This window comes from Rhinoderma darwinii, chromosome 2 (genome assembly GCF_050947455.1).
Source record: "Rhinoderma darwinii isolate aRhiDar2 chromosome 2, aRhiDar2.hap1, whole genome shotgun sequence".
Lineage (NCBI taxonomy): Eukaryota > Metazoa > Chordata > Amphibia > Anura > Rhinodermatidae > Rhinoderma > Rhinoderma darwinii.
In genome coordinates this window covers 250,746,517-250,768,094 of record NC_134688.1, presented here as the reverse complement: position 1 = coordinate 250,768,094, position 21,578 = coordinate 250,746,517, and the positions used below count along the sequence as shown (strand labels likewise).

At 42.8% G+C, this 21,578-nt stretch overlaps 1 long non-coding RNA gene across 1 annotated transcript in view; it reads right to left on the bottom strand.

The window, feature by feature from the left end:
• LOC142741077 (uncharacterized) overlaps nt 1–17,207 on the bottom strand; it is a 47,169-nt gene extending 29,962 nt beyond the window's left edge. Inside the window, exons 1-2 of the long non-coding RNA XR_012880992.1 lie at nt 17,120–17,207; nt 4,484–4,639 (exon numbers count right to left, since the gene is read on the bottom strand). This is a non-coding gene — a long non-coding RNA (uncharacterized LOC142741077). The remainder of the gene's footprint in view (nt 1–4,483; nt 4,640–17,119) is intronic.
• Nucleotides 17,208–21,578: the final 4,371 nt, after the last annotated feature.

Here is a 21,578-nt window from a genome sequence, read left to right as displayed (position 1 = left end):
AGCCTAGGATTCCGGCATCTTAAAACCCCTGTAGTCACTGTCCATATATGGACAGTAACGTCAGGGGCTCCTCCAGGGGCCGAATCCCAGGCCAGAGCAATGCTAACGCTCTGGGTGTGGATTCTTGATTTTTTTTAAGCCCCTAACATCACTGTCCATATATGGACAGTAACGTCAGGGGCTTTCCCGAGCCTAGTGCTTAAAGTAGCTCTGTGCCCGAGAAATTCAGGTGACATATCCTACTGTATGCGTATACAATGGGATACGTCGAGGCCTTCCGTTGGAGGTATACGTACAGTCTTCTCCCGACGTATACCTCAGATGAAAAGAAAAAACTTAATGTGAACATACTCTAAGAAACCCACAGCTCTGAACAAATTTGGCGCACCTTGGGTGTTCAGTGCTCCACAAACAGATACCTACGCCAGCTAGCATAGATTTCAGCTATAATATCCGCTGGTGTAAATTATATTAAATCTGTCATGCAGGAGGTCCCCTCTCCCGCTGGTACCAACTTACTATTTAAAAGATGCGAAAACAGCATAAAGTCTCAAAAAGCTAACAATGTTACTCAAAACAGGCGTGCGTGAAAATTTCCAATTACAATACTTCACAAAATTACGGATTTTAAAAATGTTTACTTTTGAGCTACTTTGCCTAAATTGTTAGCAAATGGAATAAAAGAACACCCAGGAAAAAAAAGCAATTAAAAAACTATGGCCTCCTCCATTTCCCCTCTAGCCATCCTTTCCATCTCCAAAATGGTGTGTTTTCTGCCATTTTAGGTAGAAAAAAAAAATCTATTTGCTTACCATTTAGGCAAAGTAGCATTAGAATATAGTATGCAGCTTCTCAAACTCTACCTTGGAGAGCTGTCTGGTTTGTATTTTAATAGTAAGTTTTTAATCTAAATTTACTTTTTACTCTGTTTTTTTTTTGGTTCAAAATTTCGAGCTCACATTGACTTGGTCCTCCACTATAGGACCTCTCTATCTGTTGAACTAAGTATCATTACTAAAACTTATCTGAATCTGATTCTTAAATATCTAGTTACTACTTCTGATCATACAGTACAGTCAGCCAAGCATACCAAGTTACCAAGTTCAATCACACAATATCAAAATGAGTAAGGAGCATGGATACATATCAGCATTAGATACACATGGGTAGAACTTATCATTGTCAAACCTTGTTCTTAAAGCTTAAAAAAATGGTTTCAATTTATTAAAGATCATATCCGATTAGTAAGATAACAATTGACAGACATCAGGGGCTCCTTCCAGGAGAGTAATCACTAACCAGAGCATTGCCGACGCTCTGGCCATGGATTCCTGGGTTTTTAAACTCCTAACATCACTGTCCATATAGTGAAAGTGACATCAAGGGCTTTGCCAAGTCAGGAGTTCCCGGCAAGTGAGTGCTTGCGATGCTCTGGCCGGGGACTCCAGAGTTTAAAGCCAAATATGGATATTTAAAGCCATATATGCACAGTAAAGTGAGAGGCTTTCTCTACAAGCGTAATTCCCGGCCACAGCGCTGCCAACGCTCCGACTTGGAATTCTCACATTACAAAGCCCCTAATGTCACTGTCTATGTACAGACAGTAACATCAAGGGATCCTCCAGGAGCAGAATCCATATATGGACAGTGACGTCAGGGGCTCCCTCCAGGAGTGGAATCCCTAGCCAGTGCAATGCCAGTGTTCTGGCCTAGGATTTTGGCATCTTAAAGCTCCTAACGTCAGTGTCCATTTATGGACAGTTTTGTCAGGGGCTTCCCTAGGAGCAGATTCCCCAGTCAGAGCGTTGCTAACGTCAGGGGCTTTCCGAGCCTAGTGCTTAAAGTAACGCTGTGCTCGGGGAGTTCAGGTGATATATCCCACTCTATGCCTATACAGCCTTCCGTTGGAGGTATACGTAGAGACTTCTCCCGACGCATAAAGTCTCAAAAAGCTAAAAAATTTTCTCAAAACGGGCATGCGCCAAAATTTCCCATTACATTACTTTACAATATCATGTATTATAAAGACATTTACTTTTGAGCTACTTTGACTAAATCGTTAGCAAATGGAAAAAAAAAACACCAAGGAAAAAAATTTAATTAAAAAACTACGGCCTCCTCCATTTCCCCTCTAGCCGTCCTTTCCATCTCCAAAATGGTGTGTTTTCTGCCATTTTAGGTAGAAAAAATTCTATTTGCTCACCATTTAGGCAAAGTAGCAGGAGGGTATATTATGCAGCTTCTCAAACTCTACCTTGAAGAGCTGTGTGGCTTGTATTTTAATAGTAACTTTTTAATCTAAATTTACTTTTTACTCTGCCTGACTTGGTATTTATTTGTTCAGAGTTTCAAGCTCACATTGACTTGGTCCTCCACTATAGGACCTCTCTATCTGTTGAACTAAGTTTCATTACTAAAACTTATCTGAATCTGATTCTTAAACATCTAGCCATTACTTCTGATCATACAGTACTGTCAGGCAAGCATATCAAATTCAATCACACAATATTAAAATAAGTAAGGAGCATGGATACATATCAGCATTACATACACATGGGAAGAACTTTTTATTGTCATACCTTGCGCTAAAGAGCTTAAAAAAAATACTTTCAATTCATTAAAGCTCATATCCGACTACCTTAATTCATTTACCCTACCTTAACAACTAACAATGTCACTTGTTGTGATAATTGACTTTTAAGTCCTAAAGCTGGTTACATTAATGCAATGGGGGAATTTATTAGGACTGGCATTTCATATACCGGTCTTAAACAGAAACCTTCAGAAGTAAGTTGCCATAGATTTACTAAGAAGTGGACGGCTCTTAATAAATCTGCCGCAACATGGGCTGTCAGGGCTCCACAAACTCAAAGCTACGCCAGATACAAGCTTGCATAGATTTCCGCTATGATTTACACTAATTTCTGTTGTGTTTATATTGAATCTGTCGTGCAGCAGAACCGCCTACCGCTGGGACCCACTTCCTGTTTGGAAAAAGGCGAAAGCAGCATAATTTTCCAAAAAAAACATTCTTTTTTTTAAAACAGGCGTGCAACATAATTTGCTACTTTTCTTCTGTCAGGTAACTACCGCAAGATATTTGATAAGTCTCCCTCAATGTCTTTATTTGGACCCATTACATTGCTTTACAAAATCAAGTATTATAAACACATCTACTTTTGAGTTACTTTGCCAAAATTGTCAGCAAATAGAATAAAAAACACCTAGGAAAAAAAATGCAATTTAAAAACACCGGCCTCCTCCATTTCCCCTCTAGCCGTCCTTTCCATCTCCAATATAGGTGTGTTTTCTGCCATTTTAGGTAGAAAAAGAAAATAATCAATTTGCTTACCATTTACGCAAAGTAGCAGGAGAGTATACAGGGTGGGCCATTTATATGGATACACCTAAATAAAATGGGAATGGTTGGTGATATGAACTTCTTGTTTGTGGCACATTAGTTTATGGGAGGGGGAAAACTTTTCAAGCTGGGTGTTGACCATGGCGGCCATTTTTAAGTCGGCCATTTTTTTATCCAACTTTAGTTTTTTCAAAGGGAAGAGGGTCATGTGACACATCAAACTTATCGAGAATTTCACAAGAAAAACAATGGTGTTCTTGGTTTTAACGTTACTTTATTCTTTCATGAGTTATTTACAAGTTTCTGACCACTTATAAAATGTGTTCAAAGTGCTGCCCATTGTGTTGGATTGTCAATGCAACCCTCTTCTCCCACTCTTCACACACTGATAGCAACACCGCAGAAGAAATGCTAGCACAGGCTTCCAGTATCCGTAGTTTCAGTTGCTGCACATCTCGTATCTTCACAGCATAGACAATTGCCTTCAGATGACCCCAAAGATAAAAGTCTAAGGGGGTCAGATCGGGAGGCATTTCTTCTGCGGTGTTGCTATCAGTGTGTGAAGAGTGGGAGAAGAGGGTTGCATTAACAATCCAACACAATGGGCAGCACTTTGAACACATTTTATAAGTGGTCAGAAACTTGTAAATAACTCATGAAAGAATAAAGTAACGTTAAAACTAAGCACACCTTTGTTTTTCTTGTGAAATTCTCGATAAGTTTGATGTGTCACATGACCCTCTTCCCATTGAAAAAACTAAAGTTGGATACAAAATGGCCGACTTCAAAATGGCCGCCATGGTCAACACCCAGCTTGAAAAGTTTTCCCCCTCCCATATACTAATGTGCCACAAACAGGAAGTTAATATCACCAACCATTCCCATTTTATTTAGGTGTATCCATATAAATGGCCCACCCTGTATATTGAAAGCTGCTGCAGCGCTCAGGAGGAAGGACGTTACAGCAGCTTGAGTGGCCATACAATAATTAGATATGAAAAGGGGGACATGGTTTTGAAAACTGCTGTAACTCTTGAAACATGTAAGAAACATGTAAAATGGCCTAGAGAAAGTCTGAATGTGACCCCCTGCCCTGGCTTACAAAACTGGAATGGTCTTTACCTGTTTCCCTGCGGTGAACTTTCCTGCAGAGCCGGTGATTATGATGTGAAGATCTTGTAGCATGAAGAAAATGGTGGACTTGTCTGAGAACTGAACAGGTCTGATGGGACGAAGACTGCTCTACACATATGTGCTGCTGCAGCATCAGGTGCTTGTCTGTAAAAAAGACACATCACAATGCCTTAGTATTCCATCAGCTGTGATGTCATCAACTGAAGGGAGAAGACTATGATGTCAACTGTAGGGAGAAGCCTGTGAGTGCTATAGATGAATATCCATGAAGAATTCATCATTTGTAGAGCACTGAAAGCAGATCATTATGCTTTATAAACAAATGTACATTTTGAGGCAACTCTGTTAGTAGAAAAAAAAAACACATCGTATACCATTTTACACGTTGGCAATAGAATTAAGAATCACTACTGTAGGCTTATACTGGAACAATTGTAAACTTATTAAGGTTGCAGCATGCTTGGCCATTTTTATTTTTTTGCCTTCTGGCCATAATCTTTTTTTTATTTTAATGTCTACGTTTCTATTTGAGGCCTTGTTTTATTTTTGCAGGACAAGGTGTAACTTTTTTATGCATCACGTTTCCGCTACAAGACTTTCACTTTTGATTAGCACTTTAGAGCTTTACATGTGTATTCTTTTTATAATATTTTTTGTGCTGTATTAACATAATAGCCCAGCGGATCTCTACCTATAATATGCTGCCCTTCAGGAGTATTCCCAGGAACAATCCTCACTTCCTCATGTCTCATGTTAAAAGTGACACAAAGGCCTCGTTTACACGAGCGTGATATACGTGCGTGCGACGCGCGTGCTTTTCACGCGTGTCGTACGCACCTATATTAGTCTATGGGGGCATGCAGACAGTCCGTGAGTTTTGCTCAGTGTGAGTTCGCTGAAAAAAACTCACGACATGTCCTATCTTTGTGCGCTGTTCGCGCATCACGCACCCATTGAAGTCAATGGGTGCGTGAAAACCACGCATGCCGCACGGAAGCACTTCCGTGCGAACTGTGTGATTCGCGCAACAGCTGTCAAACTCTGAATGTAAACAGAAAAGCACCACGTGCTTTTCTGTTTACAAACATCCAAATGGAGTGTCATAATGATGGCGGCTGCGAGAAAATCTCGCAGTCGCGCATCATACGCTGATGACACACGGAGCTGTTAAGTGCCTTTTGTGCACGCAAAACGCCGCATTTTTTGCGTGCGCAAAATGCACACGCTCATGTAAATCAGGCCTAAGGGTATGTTCACACGGCTCATTTTCAGCTGTTTTTCGGGCTGTAAACGCATTGAAAAATGGCTGAAAATACATGGCCTGAACACCTCCGAACATATGCCGATAAATGTCAATGGGAAAAACGGCGCTTCGTTCCCACGGGGCGTTTTTTACGCGTCGTTTCTAAAAACGGCACATAAAAAAACGCCCTGTAAAAAAGAAGTGCATGTCACTTCTTGAGCCGTTTTGGAGCCATTTTTCATTGTCTCAAAGAAAAACAGCTACAAAAATGGCAGTAAAAAAACACATCAAATAACGCTTTGCATAAAAAACACCTGAAAATCATAGGCTGTTTTCCCTTGAAAACAGCTACGTATTTTACAACCGTTTTTTGTTAAGCATATGAGCATACCCTTAACCTTAAAAACACACATTAAATTAAATAAATCCTTTTATAAAATTGTCCCCTATAGATAAACCTGCAAGACTTCCAGCAAGCTGCAGAAAAAAGCAGTTGTGATTTTGCAGAAAAGAGGGAGCCTTTTCCTACCAGCCTCCTCTACCTAAACATCTGCAGCGGAAATGCCACTTGTGAACACCCTAAGGGTATGTTCACACGATGAGAGGCATTTACGTGTGAAAAGACAGACTGTTTACAGCTGCCTCGTTTCACACGTAAATGCTCCTCCTCGTAATATACGAGGCGTCTGTGACGCTTGTAAATCTTGAGCTGTGCTTCATTGAGTTCAATGAAGAACAGCTCAAATTACGTTGCAAAGAAGTGCCCTGCACTTCTTTGCCGAGGCAGTCCATTTACGCGTCGTCGTTTGACAGCTGTCAAACGACGACACGTAAATTACAGGTCGTCTGCACAGTACGTCGGCAAACCCATTCAAATGAATGGGCAGATGTTTGCCAATGTATTGCAGCCCTATTTTCAGACGTAAAATGAGGCATAATACGCCTCGTTTACGCCTGAAAATAGGTCGTGTGAACCCAGCCTTAAAGTATGTTCACACTGAGTTTTTTGTAGGCAGAAAAATCTGCCTCAAAATTCCTTCAGGAGGCCTCACTCTCTTTGCTGCGTTTTGGTTTTTTTTGCGAGTTTTTCGGCTGTGGGCAAAAAGCGCAGTGAAAAACATTTTCTCTGCCTCCCATTGATGTCAATGAAAGGTCAGAGATGGAAACGCCTGAAGAAAGAGCATGACGCTTTTTTTTCCTGCAAGCGTTTTCTTTTCCACTCGCAGGAAAAAAAGCCTTTACCTCCCTTTGAAATCAATGGTAGGTGATTTCTGCTGTATTTTGGCGCAGTTTCCAACGTGGTTTCCGCACCAAAAACAGGGCCCAAAAAAACTCAGTGTGAACTAGGCCTAAGGAAATTACGCAGCATTTACAGTAGCAGCACAGTGAATGAGATTTGAACAAATCTCATGGAGATGCTACAGTAAAAATCTGCAGCAAAAACTTTCATAAATTGACCTGCAGTGCGGATTTTAAATCCGCAGCATGCCAATTTATGCTGTGGATCCATTGCTATTTTGTTGCTGGTTTTCCACATTGATTAAATTCAATGAGGAAAACCCGCAAAAAAATAGCAACAAATCCGCAGCATAAATTGACCTGCCATTGATAGGTCAATTTATTAAAATTTTTTGCTGCGGAAGTGAAACATAGAACAAATAGCAAATGTTGCCACTTTTGTGGCGGAAACGCTGCGATTCTGCTTCAAAATTCACAAAAAAGCTAATGCTTACCTCCAGCCTTTGTCATAGTGACGCGTTTCTCTGTTCTGAGTGACACCTGGCCTCCTGGGATGACGTTTTAACCCATGTGACTGCTGCAGCCAATCACAAGCTGTGGCGGTCAATTGGGCTGCCGCATCATTCCAGGAGGCGAGGTTGCACTGAAACAGAAGAAGGCGTTGCTATGACAACAGCCAGGGGTAACTATCAGCTTCTTTTATTTTTTTTCAAGCAGTGTTTCTGCAGCGGAGATTCCGACTGAAAATCGGCACCATGTGCACTTTTTCAGGCGGAATTCTCTGCAGGTTCAAGGTTGGATATGCTGTGTTGCCTAAAGCTGTGTTCTCACTGTGCAGATTTTGCAAGTATTTTTTAAACCAAAACTAGGAATGGAACCTAAACAGAAGAAATATATAAGGGAAGGCCTTATAGGTCCGCTCTCCTTGATCCAATTCTGGCTTTGGCTTACAAAATGCTGACAAAATCTGCAGCAAATCTGCACTGTGGAAACCCAGTCTTAGGCCTTATTCACACGAACGTGTCCGTTTTACGCGCGCAAAAGTTCAGTGTGGCATCTGTATATGGTGCGTGGCTGCGTGATTTTCGCGCAGCCGGCATCATTATGACACTCTGTTTTTATGTTTACAAACATAAAAGCAGGAGGTGCTTTTCTGTTTTCATTCATTTCTTTTACTACTGTAGCGCGCATCACGCGCGGCACCCGGAAGTGCTTCCGCGTGCCGAGCGCGATTTGCGCGGACCCATTGACTTCAATGGGTGCGTGCTGCGCTTAACACGGGCAAGTACAGGACATGTCGTGAGTTTTACGCAGTGGACACACGCCGTGAAAATCACGACATGTCAGAACGGCCCCATTGACTTACATAAGTCTGTGCGACGCGCGTGATTTCCACTCGCGTAGCACGGATGTAATACACGTTCGTGTGAATAAGGCCTAAGGGTGTGTCCAGATTTGGCAGTTTTGCTGCCGATTTGCGGCGTGGGTTCTGCATCTAAAATCCGCAGCAGTTTACAGTACATCAAAAGAGGATGGGGTTTTCAAAACCCCATCCACATGTAGCAGAAAACGACCGCAATAACAGCGGAGCATTCTGCTTATTTCAAATCTGCAGCGTGCTCATTCTGTTGCGGAGAAGCCACGGACTTTCACTGCGGATTTCAGCCTTTGCAATGAATAGGCTGAAACCTAGGTCAAATCTGCTGCTAAATCCGCAACTAAATCTGTATGTAACATATGTGGATTTCCCAAGAATTCGCATCAAAATCTGCAGGGAAATTGTCCGCTAAGTCCCCCTATGGAATACAGGTTGCCCAGGTTCCTGAAAGACAAATCTGCCTAGATATAGTGCAGTTTGGTAGCGACGAGGGGCATTTATTTAGGGGGATTAAGTATTAAGCAGATCTCTATTACAGTTTCACATGGTTTGTTACCCAGCTTTTCTGAAACCCTCAAAGGCAAATCTGCCTAAATATGACACAATTTGAGAGATAAGAGGGGGATTTATTTAGTTTGGTTTAATGTTTAGCAGTATCTACTACAGATTCTCATGGTTTGTTACCCAGCTGTCCCAGCACCCTTAAAGGCTTTGCCTTATCTATGGCACAATTTGGTAGCGAGGAGGGGCATTTATTTAGGGGGATTTAGTATTTTACAGTCTCTATTACAACTTCACATGGTTTGTTACCCAGCTTTCCTGGGATCCTGAAAGACATATCTGGCTAGCTAAGCTACAGTATGCAAAATGTATCACTGCATAAAAAGGCAGGTGTGTTAATCGCAGCTTCGCAGAGATTCTTGGTTCCTGATTAGCAAATCTGACTAGTAATGCTACGATATAGGAGATGTAGATTTATCAATGCAGGACTAGGCAGATCTGGCAGTCTGGCGCCTGGGAAAGATTGGTAACAAACTCTGTGGGGCAGTGATGGATGACATATTTGTCATATAAAACACACACAATACTGCTCTGATACGTTGACTGTATCTAACAGATAGTATCAGTGCAATATGGCTTGTGGTCACCATTGCAGATCGACAGTATTGCTGTTCTATGAGAGCTGAGTGACTAGTCGTTCTAGCTATATATATATATATATATATATATATATATATATATATATATATATATATATATATATATATACATATATATATATATATATATATATATATATATATATATTATATATATACAGGCCATGCTCCAGATTTATGTGGGCCCTTGGGCGACACAGACTTAGTGAGCCCCTTTGCGGGGGAACTCACATCGGCAGTAAAATGGCGGAAAACGTCATTTTTTTTGTCCCCATATAGACATTAGGACCTGTTTATGCCCTCATATACAATTTATGCCCTCAGTTTGTACCCCCATAAATGTAGTGCCCTCTGTAGATAGTGCCACATAGCCCCCCTCCCAGGTAGTGCCAAAAAGCCCTCTCCTCCCAGGTAGTGCCACACAGCCCCCCTCCCTGTAGGTAGTGCCGTTGGGGTTCCCTCTAGGAGTAGAATACCCAGCAGAGCATTGCCGATGCTCTGGCTGGGAATTCCACTTCAGGAGAAGCCCCTGATATCACTGTCCATATATGGACATTGTTGTCAGGGGCAACCCCATAGCTATAGTCCCGGGCAGAGCACTACTAGCACTCGGCATGAGACATTTGACAGGGCTCAGGAGTGAAAGAGTGCCATGTAAAATTGAGGCCTAATTTGGCGATTTACAAAGTATTGGTTCACAATTGCAGGGCTCTGATGTGACATAATAAAGGAAACCCCTGACAAGTGACCCCATTTTGGAAACTGCACCCCTCAAGTCATTTATTAAGGGGTTTAGTGAGTATTTTCACCCTACAGGACTTTTCCATAAATGATTGCGCTGCAGATTGTTGCAGAGTAAAAATTTTAATTTTTCCCTAGATATGCTATTTCAGTGGCAAATATTGTTAAAAGTATGTCTCGGGTATGAAAATGCCTTATATGTGGAAGTAAACAGCTATTTAGGCACTGTCACGGCGCGGGGTGTGGACCCACTGAGCCGTATCGCGTAGCAGTATAGCAGCTGGCCAACTAGGTACAATACAATGTCTATAGTCCAGAAAGGGTACCTGAGGCAATGTAGACAGTAGCGGTGACACAACTTGACATTCACTGTAGATGGCCCAGTAGATGCAGCGGAAGACACGACTTGACTCTCACTGTAGATGGCACAGAGGCACGGTAGCACAGGATACAGGGTACAGGCAGCAGGAAGGGGTAATACTGGGAACTGGGAAACACTAGGAGACCATTTGCAAGACAAACTTTAGGTATACAAAAACGTTCCGACAAGGATCAAGAGGGCAGGGCCCTTTTTATAGTCCAGCAGCATTCTGGGCTAATTACTGATTTTAAACAACTGGACGCGTACTGGACCTTTAAGGCCGTGCTCGTGTGGGCGCGCGCACCCTGCGGGAAACAGTCTCAGAACTCGGAAGTGAGTGCCGGCGTCTCCCTGGAGGGAGATGCCGCCGAGAACACGGACGTCCATGGCCGCGGCCGTCAGAGGGTAAGTCTGAACTAGGGTCCGTGGCCATAGACGTTGTAGGGTTCAGAGGGGAGGGAGCGCCATTTGGCTTTTGGTGAGTGGATTTGCTTGGTAGTAGTTTTGTTTGAGTATTGCTGGTATTTCCGTTTACAATGTGAGGGTACATGTAAGTTGGGCAGAGTACATCAGGGACATAGTCAGGTGGTATAATAATCGGGTTAAAAAACCCAGTAAAATAATCCATAGATGTGTGTTACGCTGTGAAGCAATCCTTTCTACACAGGCCAGTGTCACACTGATAAATAGTCCTTACTTATTCCCTTTTGTTCCATACTCCGCACCTTTGCAGTTTGGGGAATTTTGATGGGAAAGTGTTGTCCTGGTATAATACGGGCACCCTTGCTTCCAGCAGATATGTTTGGTGCCCCTCCTTGCGGGACGAGCTAAAGTTTTTATTTTTACCCTTTTGGGGTACATGCGACTTTTTGATCACTTTTTATCCTATTTTTTGGGAGGCAAGGTGACCAAAAAACTGCAATTCTGGCATTGTTTTTTAGTTTTTTTTACACAGCATTCACCATGCGTTATAAATTACATGTTAACCTTTTTCTGCGGGTCAGTCCGATTCCGGCGATACCTAATTTATAGAACTTTTTCATGTTTTACAACATTTTGCACAATAAAATAACTTTTGTAAAAAGAATGTATTTTTTCTGTCGCCAAGTTGTGAAAACCATAAAGTTTTAATTTTTTCATCCATGGAGCTGTATGAGAGCTTGTTTTTTGCGAGACGAGCTATACTTTATATAGGTACCATTTTTGGATACATGCGACTTTCTGATCACTTTTTATTCCAATATTTGTAGGGCAAGGTGACCAAAAAAACGATATTCTGGTATCGTTTTTTTATGGTTTTTTTTTTACACCATTCACCGCGTGGAATAAATTAAATAATATTTTTTAGTTTACGCCGTTAGGGTATGTTCACACGGCCTATTATCAGACGTAATTCAGGCGTTTTACGCCTCGAATTACGCCTGAAAAAACGTCTCCATTACGCCTACAAACATCTGCCCATTGCTTTCAATGGGTTTTACGATGTTCTGTTCCCACGAGGTGTAATTTTACGCATCGCTGTCAAAAGACGGCGCATAAAAAGACGCCCACGTCAAAGAAGTGCATGTCACTTCATGGGACGTTTTTGGAGCCGTTTTTCATTGACTCCATTGAAAAACAGCTCCAATAACGTCCGTAAAATACACCGCGAAAAACGCGAGTAGTTACAAAAAACTTCTGAAAATCAGGAGCTGTTTTCAGGCGAAAACAGCGCCGTAATTTTAGATGTATTTTGCTACTGCGTGTGAACTTACCCTTACGGACGCAGCGATACAAAATATGTCTGGTTTATTTTTTTTTTCAATAATAATGGAAGTTTTCCGTGCTAGGCAGACTGGGAGGCCAGTATTAGGCCTCCGGTTGTCATTGCAGCCACCGGAACCCCTGCAATTTAATTGCTAGGGTTCCGATGAGCTGCAAACAACCTAAATGCAGCGATAGTTTTTGACCGCTGCATTTAAGGGGTTAATAGCGGTGATCGAAGCTAATTTCGGTCCACACCATTACAGCCGGATGTCAGCTGTAATACACCACTGACATCCGGTGATGATGGCGCCGACTCAGGATACGGGAAAATGCGGGAAGCACTAGCTTTCCATGACGTATCCATACAGCAAATGTCGGGAAGGGGTTTTTATAGAGAAATATTTACATAATAAAGCTGTGGCCACTTCCACTTTACCACACAAGGTGTCTTTGGTTTTATTTAAGGTGAAATAATGGTGTAATAGGCCAATGGCAAGTTGGTTTTAAGTTGGTGAATGTCCTTGCAGTCTCACAGCAGAATGGTAGAGCCACAGATCTTATGTAATGCATCCACGGGCTAACTGAATATGACTAAACATGGTGCCAGTCATGTGACCCTCCTCTCTACATACACACACATACATCATGTGACACCTAGCATTAACATGACATACATGTGTTGGGACCGCATAGAGGACACATCCATGGGCTAAGTGAATAGGACTAATGGTAGAATAATGATGACCAACCACATCACTGTTTGTGTATTAACTAAAATGGCCGCCTGTCTCTAGGTGATATTTAAAATGTCTGCCTGTCTCTAGGTAATGTTATCATGTTGTTAATAAAGTTAGCTGTTTTAAAAAATAAAAATAAAACACATAGAGGAGACATATAGTATTATGTTAGAGCTGCTTCTACACAGACACTGACAGACATGAAGAGAGGCTGCTGGAAGAGGGAATACTTATAAGGTCTCATGCACACGGCCGTAGCCATGTGCACGGTCCGTAATTACGGGCACGGATGGCCGCGGACTGTCACCCATGTTTGCGGGGCGTGCTGCCATTATAAAGTATAGGAGCACTGTCCGTAAATTAAAAAAATAGTCCTATATTTTGTGGTTCATTTCTACGGCCCATACACCTCCCTGTAAATATACGGGAAGGTGTCCGTGGGCCATAGAAATTAATGTGTCAGTATTTTTATCTGCAATTATGGATCCGTAATTGCGGATAAAAATGATGGTCGTGTGCATGAGGCCTGACTTCTGTTCCTCAGTACAATGCTAATCACGGGTTAGATACCTGGACAGTGTTACCTGAATGCTGGGGGTCACATGGAGTGTGTGCGCGTGCGTGAATGTATCACATGACTCTCCCCGTATTTAGTCAATTCAGTTAGCCCATGGATGCATTACTATGGACTATACTATTATTATTTATTGATTTTTACAGTGGCAACTGCACTGATATGAGAAAGGTATGTGAGCAGAATTTCTAATACATGTATATTAGCAAACTGTATATTCTCCTATTCTATAAATAAATTCAACAAATAAAAACTGGACAACCCCTTTAATAAATTTGTTGCATCTTCGGCTGGCCATGTCCCACAGAGTAAAATTCAGTTTGTGACGTAAATTGTAGTCAATGTTTTGGACCGTGGGTGGCCGTCCCTCCTGCCAAGCAGCTCTCATTTTTTTTAAAGTGGCAAGAGCGTTTCAAAACAACAAATAAATCGCAAATAATTCCGCAATAGGGCGTGCGCCATAATTTTGGACTTTTTAATGCCAGAAAACTGGGATGATGCCCTTCATAAATTTCCCCCACGCTCTCACACAGTCTCCTCTGTGGAGCATCATAAATTTGCAAAGTCTGAAGATCAAAACTAAAATCGAAAGTAGTCCAATGTTTACATCACAAACAAACACTTCATAAATTATTGTAAAAAATAGATTATCTACTTTATTACATATACATAGGATGTGGTTTTAGCATACAAAGTGACTGCAAGACATCCTCAAATACAGTAGTAACCACAGTATATACAAATCCAATGACAGCCAGTGTCTTCCACCACAGTGACAGCCACAGTGCACCCCCGATCAGCCAGTGTCCCCAAATACAGTAACAGCCACAGTGTCCACAAATACAGTGAAAGCCACAGTGTCCCCGATTACAGAGACAGCCAGTGTCTCCAAATATACTAACAGTCACAGTGTCCTAAATACAGTGACAGCCACAGTGCCCCCAGACACTGACAATCACAGTGCTCCAAATATAGTGACAGCCCCCCAGCATAATTCACCTTGTCTTATGGTGAATCCAATCTAAGCAAGAGGAAGCATCACTTGCAGAGCAGACTCTTTGTTGGAGATGCTGCCATCTGCTGGCTGTACTTGTTCTATGTCTTCTATATAACAAGTAAATCTTTCACAACTTGCCCAAAGACCACCTGCCGAACTAGGTTTCGGCAGGTTTATAAGATAAAAAACTGCCAGGCTGCAAAGAAAGCAGCCCAATTTGCCAAGTTGGCAACCCTGCTTAGGGCCCTAAATAAATGGTAGATCTGTGTAAAATGTATTTTATTAGATATTCTGACCACATAGTGGAGCATACATTAACCCCTTTCCGTCGTAAACAACTTTCAGATTTTAATTTTAGTTTTTTTCTCCCCACCTTCCGAAAGCCATAACTTTTTTTTTTTTGCATCTATTATTGTCCTATGAGGGCTTGATTTTTGCGGAACGAGTTGTCATTTTTCGTAGCACCATTAAATGTAATGTACTAGGAAACGGGAAAAAAATTATTTGTGGGGTAGTAAATTTAAAAAACAGCGATTCCTCCATGGTTTTTTGTGCATCGTTTTTACGGAATTCACTGTGCAATTAAAGCAACATGTTAACTTTATTCTGTGGGTCAATACGATTACGGCGATGCCAAATATATATAGTTTTTTCTATATTTTACTACTTTTACAAGTAAAAACCTAAGTGTAAAAAATAAAATTTATTTTGTATCGCCAAATTCCGAGAGCCACAACTTTTTTATTTTTACGTCGATTAAGTGGTATGAGGGCTTATTAAACACCTTATTAAACACCTGCATTAACCCTTACTACACCACCTGCCCGGGGCCACTTCCTTACAGTGGGGCTCTATGAGGAAAGGGGGCACGAAAGATGGCCACAGGCTCTGTAGGGTAGCGGGGTAGCACAGGGTGACAAGCAGGCACTGCCTACTCTTCAGCTTCTTCTGCTGGCTGGGCTGGCACTGCTGTACAGGGCTGGCTTCAGACTGGTGGCAGGCACTCAAGACTCCTGCCTCAATCAAAGCTCTACCTCCTCAAACATACACAAACACCTGTGTCACTGTAAGGAGGGAAAAGACAGAGTGGGAGGGGCTAGTATGAGTGGGGGAGGGCACTGACTGTTGCTTGGAATCCGTATAGTTTCAACGTATAGGTCAACGGAACAGGGCTCTGCGATGCTATAGTGCCTGTTCCATTCACCTAAATGCAGCTATTTGAGCCCTATAGTGTTAGGATATCGGTGGACACCTTTATGAGTTTTACATGTTAGCGGTTTCCTGGAGTTATAAAGCTTGCACTAAGTTTCACGCTGCAAATTCAGAAGTATTGCAATGTATTATATTAGCAATCAGCATATTGTATGTTACAATCCCGCAGTAGGACTAAAATAAAAACGTAAAAAAAAAGTTTAATGAAGTTTATAGAAAAATTAAAAAATAAACTGGTTTCCCTTACAAAAATGCCTCACAGTACAAAAAAAATGTAAAAACTACAAGATTGGTATCGTCGCATCTGTAGCGACCTGTACTATAAAAATAAAACATTATTTATCCTGCACAGGGTATGACGTAAAAAAACAATGTCAGAATTGCTATAATCTCGCCTCCCAAAACAACAAAAACAACTAATCAAACAACAATGGTGAAAAAAAAGTTTAATTCTCAGAATGCAGTGTTTTTAAAAGTTTTTATTGTGCAAAACGAATAAAACACAAAATAACTCTATATGTTTGCTATCGCCATAATTGTAACGACCTGCCAAACAAAGTTATGTAATTTGTACTGCACATTGAATTCTATAAAAACAAGACTAAAAGTTGTTCAATACATTTATGTACCCCAAAATGGTAAGATTAGAAAATACAACTCATCCTGCACCAAATAGGCATTTATAAGGCTGTGTCGATGAAAAAAAAAAAAAAAAAACTATGGAAATGTGGAGATGAAAAAAATGATTATGTGTACCCCAACATGGTACTGTTAAAACACACAAGGATTACACTTTCTAATATGCATCCTGTGTGCTTTTTCACAGGTCAATTTAAATAGAGGGGGAAGCAAATATTTGTAAATCTGTCATTAACAAGAATACATAAAAACATGGGATTTATTTTGTTATTAAGACATTTATCATTGTCAAAGAAGTGTTATCCATGTCATGTACAGATAAGATACAAGGGTGCCTGTACACGCTGCGGCCAAACAGCAGTAGATGTCGCATAGCCAAGAACTTCTTAGTAAATCCGCGAATAAAACTGCGTGGGTTTTGCCACCCGGCAGCCACCATTGTTCAGCTGCAGGGTGCATGAGCACCATAACTGTCAGTTAGTCACATGGCTGCTTAACATTAAAGCAACAACTGAACAGTTCAGCCCCATCTGTTGTGCTGCACTGCATAGTGTGAATATATTGTCCTGTGTGTAGTGTGTTCAGAGTAGCGCTTACCGATAGATGTACAGGAGATCGGTGCAGTCAAAACCAGGTACATATGAAAGGAGATAATGTGCAGGACATTGCTCCTCAGAGACCACGAGTAACTGGAAGAGCCGTTATAATACAATTGATCGCGGCAGTTGGCCAACGGTCTTACCAACCAGTCCAAATCATAACAGGGCGTACAACCAATCACTGCCAGATGTGTCTGTCACATGACCTCTTCACTGCAGCCAATTGTCTTTCAGGAATTATCTTTAAAACTGGACAAATATAATTTTTATCAATAATCTTTTTGGACAGTAGTTTCATCCAAATCAAACAAAGCAGATATTATAATGTGTAAGGAAGGGAAATCCCATAATGAAAATGTTCCCAGTGTATTCATTTTCAACAACTGTATGTGGCAGTTTTTAATGCCAAATTCCCAGTGATCTAGACCACGACTTCCCAATCTTTTACTACTGGGTCCTGAACCAGCCAGAACATGGCGATGCCTTGGCCTAAGAAATGGTCGCTGTCCATGCCAAGATGTTTAAAAATATTTATTTCTCAATTTGTCATAATGTGTCATTGTTGTGCAGCAACAGATGGCATACAGTAGATTAGAATATTCCTTTCTATGATTTTTTGTTCTTTGTTCACGCGGGGGGTGTATTTGTTCCAAATTTTCTGCAAAGATTCTTCACCAAAAATCTGCAGCAACTTGCATTGCAAGTTTTCCAAACCTCATTCACACATTGCAGAAAAAATCAGCAGGGTTGTTCGGGCTTGCAGATTTGAAAACCCACAGCATGTTCTATTCTGTTGCGGAAAGGTGGAAGAATTTGTATTTCACCCTTGCCATGACAAATCCATGGTTAAATCCAAGTAAAAATCAGCTTCAAAATCCTCAGGGGTGTGATGCAGATTTGTGTTGCTGAATTTAAGGCAGAAAATACTCCCTGTGTGAACATAGACTATGGCTGATGTTGGGGTTTCTCTTTGCTGAATGACAGATCATATAGATCAGGGGTCTCAAGCACGCGGCCCGCGGGCCACATGTGGCCCCTGGGGCTGTCATCTGCGGCCCGCGGGACACAGAGCCACTAGTATCGGCTCTGCTCCGAGACTCTGGAATTCCCTGACATCGCTGTCCACATATGAACAGCGATGTCTGGGGCTTCCCCAGAGCCGGAGTCCCGGGCAGAGCGCTGGTGTCGGCTCTGCTCCGAGACTCTGGAATTCCCTGACATCGCTGTCCACATATGAACAGCGATGTCTGGGGCTTCCCCAGAGCCGGAGTCCCGAGCAGAGCGCTGGTGTCGGCTCTGCTCCGGGACTCTGTGGAATTCCCTGACATCGCTGCCCATATATGGACAGTGTGTCAGGGTCTTGCCCAGAGCGGAGCAGAGCGCTGGTGTCGGCTCTGCTCCTGGACTCTGTGGAATTCCCTGACATCGCTGTCCACATATGAACAGCGATGTCTGGGGCTTCCCCAGAGCCGGAGTCCCGAGCTGAGCGCTGGTGTCGGCTCTGCTCCGGGACTCTGTGGAATTCCCTGACATCGCTGCCCATATATGGACAGTGTGTCAGGGTCTTCCCCAGAGCGGAGTCCCGGGCAGAGCGCTATTATCGGCTCTGCTCCGGGACTCTGGGGAAGCCTCTGACATCGCTGTCCATACATCGACAATGATGTCAGGGGCTTCCCCAGAGCAGGAGTCCCAGTGATGTCAGGAGCACAGCTGGAGTCCCAGGAAGAGCCTACTAGCGCTCTGCCTGGGACTCCAGCTCTGGGGTTGCCCCTGACATCTCTGTCCATATATGGACAGTGATGTCAGGAGCAGAGCTGGAATACCAGGCAGAGTGCCAGAAGCGGCTCTGCTCCGGGACTCCAGCTCTGGTCAAGCCCCTGACATCACTGGGGCAGCCTCTACAGAGGGCACTGGGGCAGCCTCTACAGAGGGCACTGGGGCAGCCTCAACAGAGGGCACTAGGGCAGCCTCTACAGAGGGCACTGGGGCAGCCTTTACAGAGGGCACTGTGGCAGCCTCTACAGAGGGCAATGTGGCAGCCACTACAGAGGGTACTGTGGCAGCCTCTACAGAGGGCACTGTGGCATTATCTACAAGTGGGTGTGTGGCAGTATCTGAAGAGGACATTGGCATTATCTAGGGGTGTGTTGCATTATCTACAGAGGGCACTGTGGCCTTCTCTACAGAGGGCACTGTGGCCTTATCTACAGAGGGCACTGTGGCCTTATCTACAGAGGGCACTGTGGCCTTATCTACAGAGGGCACTGTGGCCTTATCTACAGAGGGCACTGTGGCCTTATCTACAGAGGGCACTGTGGCCTTATCTAGGGGTGTGTTGCATTATCCACAGAGGGCACTGTGGCAGCATCCACAGAGGGCACTGCGGCAGCATCCACAGAGGGCACTGCGGCACTATCTAAAAAGGGGCTGCCCAATCTTGACATGTGTGCTAACTGAACCGCCGGACTGCATTTAGCGACACTTAAACTGGAAAGCTGGATTGTTGAAATAAGCACGTGGAGAAATATCTCAAATTTTAAACCTAGCGCTATTATTATAGTAATGTAGTATTATAGTAGTTCAAATAACTAATTGATTAACAATAATTTTGTATTGTATCAAATTTGAAAGTAATGCGGCCCGTCAACTTCCCATTTTTTCTATATGCGGCCCACTTACCCGGCCGAGTTTGAGACCCCTGATATAGATTGTATTTTGCATGTTTACAATGTGTTCCTTTCCAAACCAGAACAGGTAACTTTCACAGCAGTTTCAGACAAGGTGGATCACATAATGATGGCTATACTATAGTGTGTTCCCAATTATTATGCACATTGGATTTAAGTGTCAAAAACATTTAATTATTAGTTTTTCAATTAAACTCATGGATGGTATTGTGTCTTAGGGCTCTTTGGATCATTGTAATCAATCTCAGACACCTGTGATAATTAGTTTGCCAGGTGTGCCCAATCAAAGGAAAACTACTCAAGGGTATGTTCACACGGCAGCATCCGTAACGGCTGAAATTACGGGGATGTTTTCAGGAGAAAACATCCCCGTAATTTCAGCCGTAACGGCATGTGCAGGCGCTTGAACGCTGCGTCCATTACAGACGTAATTGGCGCTGCTTTTCATTGGAGTCAATGAATAACGGCTCCAATTACGCCCCAAGAAGTGACAGGTCGCTTCTTTGATGCAGGCGTCTATTTACGCGCCGTCTTTTGACAGCGGCGCGTAAATATACGCCTCGTGCGAACAGACAAACGTCCGCCCATTGCTTTCAATGGGCAGATGTTTGTCAACGCTATCGAGGCGCATTTTCAGACGTAATTCGGGGGTTAATACGCCCGAATTCCGTCCGTAAATAGGCAGTGTGAACATACCCTAAGAAGGACGTTCCACATTATTAAGCAAGCCACAGGTTTCAAGCAATATGGGAAAGAAAAAGCATCTCTCTGCTGCCGAAAAGCGTGAAATAGTGCAATACCATGGACAAGGTATGAAAACATTGGATATTTCAAGAAAACTTAAGCGTGATCATCGTACTGTGAAAAGATTTGTGGCTGATTCAGAGCACAGACGGGTTAGATCAGATAAAGGCATAATGAGGAAGGTTTCTGCCAGACAAATTAATAGGATTAGGAGAGCAGCTGCTAAAATGCCATTGCAAAGCAGCAAACAGGTATTTGAAGCCGCTGGTGCCTCTGGAGTCCCGCGAACCTCAAGGTGTAGGATCCTCCAGAGGTTTGAAAGGCTGCATAAAGCTATTATTCGGCCACCCCTAAACAATGCTCACAAGCAGAAACGGTGTCAGTGGGCTCAGAAATACATGAAGACTAATTTTCAAACCGTGTTGTTTACTGATGAGTGAAGTGCAACCCTGGATGGTCCAGATGGATGGAGTAGTGGATGGTTGGTGAATGGCCACCATGTCCCAACAAGGCTGCGACGTCAGCAAGGAGGTGGCGGGGTCATGTTTTGGGCTGGAATCATGGGGAGAGAGCTGGTAGGCCCCTTTAGGGTCCCTGACGGTGTGAAAATGACCTCTGCAAAGTATGTAGAGTTTATGACTGACCACTTTCTTCCGTGGTACAAAAAGAAGAACCGTGCCTTCCGTAGCAAAATTATCTTCATGCATGACAATGCACCATCTCATGCTGCAAAGAATACCTCTGTGTCATTGGCTGCTATGGGCATAAAAGGAGAGAAACTCATGGTGTGGCCCCCATGTTCCCCTGACCTCAACCCTATTGAGAACCTTTGGAGAATCCTGACGCAAAATATCTATGAGGGTGGGAGGTAGTTCACATCAAAACAGAAGCTCTGGGATGTTATTCTGACACCCTGCAAAGATATTCAAGAAGAAACTGTCCAAATACTCACAAATTCAATGGATGCAAGAATTGTGAAGGTGATAACAAAGAAGGGGTCCTATGTTAACATGTAACTTGGCCTGT